The sequence below is a fragment of the Cryptomeria japonica genome, chromosome 11 (assembly GCF_030272615.1).
Source record: "Cryptomeria japonica chromosome 11, Sugi_1.0, whole genome shotgun sequence".
Lineage (NCBI taxonomy): Eukaryota > Viridiplantae > Streptophyta > Pinopsida > Cupressales > Cupressaceae > Cryptomeria > Cryptomeria japonica.
Window position 1 is genome coordinate 527298635 of NC_081415.1, and position 6376 is coordinate 527305010.

Here is a 6376-nt window from a genome sequence, read left to right on the forward strand (position 1 = left end):
CTCGATGGAAAAAGAAATATGAGGAAGTGCAACTGGAAAATAAAAAAATGAAAAGGCAAATGCAGAGTGTGAGGGCTGACACAACCTCTGTTTTATTTGTTAAGAGATTTGAAAAATTGTAGGGTTTCCTTGAATATTTCTGGGTTGTTTATCAAAAGAATATGGATAATGCAATATCTCACAATTGGATTTATAACAGACTAGGAACTTTGTTTTATGATAAGACAATGGCCAATATAGATGCTAAAGTCATTGAAGGAATACAAAAGCTATTGAAAAGAATGAAGACTTTGACACAGAATTGTAAAATGAATTTAATGAATGTAAGGAAATAGTACAACATGGTTTTCCATAAATTGAAGATCAGAATGGACAGATTAAGGATAAGGATAAATGGATTGTGGAGTGCCAAAGTCTTCTCAGTGCTTCCCTTAACATTGTATGGTCTGATGTACTTGACATGATAGAGACAATTGAGCAGATGGAAAACTTCATCACTTTGGAGATTGTGGTCAGAGAGATTATCTACGATGCAGATGCCTATAAATCAAAGGGATATTTGAAGCACATTCAGAAGTACGATCAGATGCTTGGAGACCAGCCATAGATATCAAAAGATGTTTAAAGATGTGACTTTGTATTTTATAGTTTTAGTTTGCTAGGGCATGTTTTAGGTAGTTAGTTTCTAGTTAGTTTTTTGTTAATTTTAGTTTAATGAAAGGGTATGCCCTTTCATTTTTCAAACCGAACCCTCATCTATATGTGGAGGATCTTTTAGGAGAGATAGATATCACAAGTTTATAGTTTTTTTTATCAAGACAATCTCTATGCATTTTCTTATGAACTCATTTTCTGGAAGTACCAAGTTGATGGAGGATATGCACTGTAATCAACTGGTTTAAGTATTTTATTTTCAATATAAAGATTCAAGTGTTTCTCATTCATGATGGTATCTATCTTTTCAATGGATTGATCAGTTCCTTGGATAAATCTATTTACATAGGTTGTTTCATTGTGCAATCTTATGTTGTTGTAATTACGATTAATTTTTAGTTTGAATATCAATTTGAAGGATTAGTTGGCAAACTTTGAATTGTCTTATTGGTCTTTCAAAGTAAAGTTAAATTTAGTAAGACTAATTGGATGCCACATTTTAATTTCAATTCATGTGGAAGCCTTTGAGATGATGGTCTTGTTTCATTAACAAGTTATCAAAACTGTCTCTAAGGTTAAACGTAGGATTTTTCATTTGAAATGATATGAAACCAATAAGGAATCAAGGCACTGGTCTTTTATTGATTTTATATATTTGAATCAAGTATTTCCAAAGAAAGTTTCATTAAGGAATCATATTTCTAATTCATACAATCACTACATTATAAACATTCAGTTACAAGCAAGTAGTTACACTTTTCAGATAATAAGATTGGGTTCAGGAACAATTGCCATCTTGAAGTCACCTAATTTCTTAAATTTACTATAGAAAAGTCTTTAACCTACAGTTTTAGGTTTTAGATATAGATTCACTTGCCTTGGTTTAGCGAAGCCTGAAGTGCAGGGGAATTTGATCTATCGATCATTCTCATCAAGAGAAGTGGCAAAACTCTTTGATTTCCAATCTGTGGTTTTGGGAACCAACAAATTCCGCGTGGGACTAACAGTTGAAACTGTATATTAGACAATTAGAATAAGTCTAGTAGTCAACAAAAAGTTAGCAACTACACAAAAAGTGAGAAAAATGACCAAAACCTTCCTGGACAGAGAAATTTTTTGGTTTTTTGCAACTTTCAACATATGATAATAGCAGGTGGAATGAAGAGGAACGACACCAAGACAGATTTGACCAAGGGAGATCTATTTAAAGATTTCTCAAATCTGTTATATATGATGGGTAAAATAAGGCTATATGCACAAGGGGGCATTCAAGCAAAATTTCCAACTGTTAGATTGAATCCCAACACACTCTACAACTGGTGCCAAATTGAACTATGGAATATTCAAATTCTTATCACCTTATTTGCTTTTAAAATATTTTTCCGTGGATTTGACAAAACTTGGAAGTTGAAGTCTATTTTGTAACACCACTTAGATAAATATGTGGACATCACTACTGCTTATGTCCTGATTCTGGTATAGTAAATAGGGTTTACTTGTTTTTAAAATTTTATACAATACTTTTAGCCTTTATCTAACATAATCGATAATTGGAAGACTTTTCAATAACTAGGAACTATAGCATTAGGAAAGTAAAGAAAAACAGATAAATGAGAACATATTGGTAGGATGACAAGCTCAAATTTATGAGACACACACTTTGAAATGAACTTCTATGCAACCAACTTTACATAATTCAAACACACAACTTGCAAGTCCACAGGAATTTACAGGCATGCGAAAATCTACAGGAATTTCACCATCTCCAATAGTTCGATAGCCTCCAAACTAGCTACTCAATCCTTCGATATCACCTGTTAGACAACCCAATTTTAAACCAAGAAAAGATAATTCATATATATGCCCTTGAAGTGATAGTCTTGTTCAAGAGCAAGTTAAAACTGAATCCTTCGATATCCTTGTTAGGCTTTAAAGATAACAAAACACTCAATTATAAATATGTTGTTGTTAATTAGGTAGTCGAGAGTTAAAGGGAGAAGGACATGTCAAACCCGATTTGCAGAGGCAGAGGCAGAGGAAGTCGAGATTTAATTTAATCCATCGCACGTGGTTTTCAAATGAACCCGCCTGTTTTTTTAAATAATTCCCGTGGTTGTCGGAATTCTGACTAACACGGGCTTTGCTGGAAAACGTCATCAACATTTCAACGTTATCGGGCATTTTTTATAAAAAAATTAAATTTGATCATAAAATGCCTTGTCCGTTGGAAACCTCCGTCGGAATTTGAGGTCAAACGTATTAGTGGTCGAGGACAATAACAAATGATTTACTTGTTAAGATATAATGTCAAAACTTCTTTATAGCCTTTGCAAGGGAAAACGACTGTTTATCAAGTTTAGGATATCTTAATTTGGCATCCTTGAAAGGAGTACTCATGAATGCAATTTGTTTTTCTCCTACATCATCACTTTTCTGGGTTAGGACTGCAGTGCAAGAGTGTTCAGAAGAAAATAAACAAATCTTAAAAAGATTAGCATAATCTGGACTTGCAAGCACATGGACACTAACTATGGCAGATTTTATCTCATCAAATGCCTTTATAGCATCCAAAGTCCATTCACTCCTTTCATCCTTCTTCAACATATCATTTAGTGGACGTACAATTTCAGCAAAACCACTTATGAACTTACACACAAAATTGATCTTCCTGAAGAAGATTTCAACTCCCTTTTTCTATTTGGAAGTATAAGATTATGAATAGCCTCAATCCATTCTAGGACAATTGCAATCCCCCTTTTGGATATGACATGACCCAGAAATTTCCCTTCAGTTACTCGAAAAATGCACTTCTTGGGGTTGAGAGATATACCAAAGTTGCGACAATGCTACAAAACCTTTCTCAGATAACTCACATGGTTAGCTCTCACCTTTGAAAATATTGTTATATCATCCATATAAATAATATTGTACTTTCCCACCAAACCAACAAAAACTATATCCATTACGCGTTGTAAGGTCGCCCCAGCATTTATAAGCCTAAACAACATCCTATGGTATGCAAAAGTTACCCATTTTATTGTGAATGTAGTTTTAAACGAACTTCTTCCTAAACCATCACCTGATTATACCTTGAGTACCTATCAAGTAAAGACATCATTTGGGACCCATTAACAATTTGCAAGACTTCATCAAATGAGAGTAGAGGATAGTGATATTTTTCTGAAGACTTATTGAGATTACGAAAGTCAACACACAACTTGATTTCTCCATTTTTCTTGCGTACAGGGACAAGATTTGCAACCTAGGTGGAGTGTCACACTGGAAAAATGATTTTGGCATTCGGGAGTTTTTGGACTTCTTTGAGAATCAGTGGTTTTATGAGGGCATTAACTAGATGTTGTCTTTGTTTGAAGGGCTTAGCCCCTAGTTTCAATGGAATAGTGTGCACTATCACTGAGGTGTCATATGTCTTAAGATCTTCATATCCCCAGGCTATCACTTCTTTGCAATATTTTAAATAATCGAGGATTCCTTGCCTCTCCTTAGTGGTGCACACTTTCTTGATCATGACCTCTTTCTTATCATGATTGGTACCTATATTATAAAAATCAACCTTGTCTCCATCAGACTGTACAGACACCTATTTCTTGTGAGATGATTCATCTTGATCAAAAATTATTTCCAAAGCAACCATCCCTTTAGGAATGAAATTAGTCTTAAGGTTGATAATACCTTCATCTGTAACGTCATATACTTCATATTCACCTTCATCAATCACTTGATTTTCAAAAACTCCATCTGACATGATAAATTGGAGTATGTGATGATCATCTTCGAATAACTAGAAATTTGTCACATTATCTGGGCTACAACGGTGGCAACTAATTCTACTAAAAACCTTTTTAACTTGGAACTACCAATTGGCCCAAGGGAGCTATTCAATATTGCTAAGGAATCAGTTGTATTATTCTTACAGTGTAGAATAGACTTAATACCAAAGGCATCGAAGTCTTATATCAACTCCCAATATCTATTCCTATATGCAACGAGGTGTTTGTCATGGAAAGTGTATTGGCTTCTAATTTGCTTGATGACTAGTTGTGAATCTCCTTCAACCACTAGGATCTTGGTCTTCTTTTGATGTGCCATCAACAAGCCATGGATGAGAGCTTCATATTCAGCCATATTGTTGGTACAAGTAAATTGCAATTTGAGGGCAACAAAGAAATATTTTCCTCTTGGGTCAATTAACTCTACTCTAGCTCCACTCCCTTGCTTGCTCTTTGAACCATAAATTTAGAGTGTCTAGATGCCTATCTCCTTATTATTTTGGGGTTTGATCTTCTTTCTGGAGCTACGTTTTGAAGCTTGACTAGCTGATTGAAAATAAGCTTCACCTGGTTGCTGCATTTCCATGTTCTCAGAATCTTTATCATCTCCAAGATCCTCAGACATAACTTCAAGTACCAATGGAAGGGTTCTCTTTCATGATCATTATCTTGGAATTCAAACTATCTCTGGCCTTGGTCAATTTGATCTTCTTTAGTCGCATTTGTCGGGGCTGACTGTTCTGGGGATCTATCTTATCCTTATAAGAAGTTGTGCTTGATTGAATATTTTCAAAAAGTGGTATGAAGGTTTCATCATCTGAAGAGGCACCATTTGTATGTAGGGGAGTGAGTTCTTGATCTGACCCAAACATATCTGAGATATATCTATATGGATCGTCATCCGATTGACCATACCAAGAACCCGATTTAGAAGATGATGAAGAGGTGAAATTGTTGGCCTCTTGGAGGATCTGGATCTAAACTCGAGCCATATAATCTTGACAAGTTGGACAAGTAAATTATGAGTGCTCATTCTTGTGAATGCGACACCTACTAGGGATCAGTAAGACAAATGGCTCTAGATCTCCCCCCAAATGTTTAATGTTTGTGACCATCTTATTGACAAACTTTGCAAAGCATTCATCATCTCGAGTGATTTCTTGTAAACCCAAAATAGAATTGCCATCTGATTCATCTTCTTGCTAGCACGTATGAATGCAAATATTTGATCCATCTTGTATACTCCTAGATCAACTTCCACAAAGTTCACTACCTCGTTTGGGGCATTATATTCAATTATCATTTCCTTTAGTTTGGGTACACCATTGATAATCTGATTATTAACGCCTCTCCATGGAACCCACAACTATTTGAAATCAGTCCAGAACCAACCTTTTAAGCTTTTAGTCTAGTCTCGACTGAGAAAAATACCATATAGTTCTGGAATATCTTCATCATGGATATCGATATAAACCTGCGTGCGAGGATCTGCCACTAACTGTACGTGAACATTCTTCAGGACACCAATCACCTTTACTTCTGACTTGTCCAAATGGATGACTACTCGATTAGCTAGGGTTGGGGTCATGCCTAATTTATGACAAATGGAATATGGCATAACATTGCAAGAGGCACCCGAATCAACCAAACAATTATGCGAATTCTTACCAAAAATCCGGACGCTTAGTAGAAATGGGGGTGTTTTTGCCACATCTTTTATCATTAACATTTGTTGTTGATTTTGTGGGTGTCAAATTAGCCACATCCTTTCATGTAGGGTTCAAAGATTGGATTAGAGAGCCTCTATGTGTTGGGATATTTTGCAACACTTCATACATCGACATATTGGATTTCACTATTTTCAACTCCTCAACTGCACTATATTTCTCAATGTTTACTGCAACGAGTCTGGTAGCAAGAGTATATGTTGA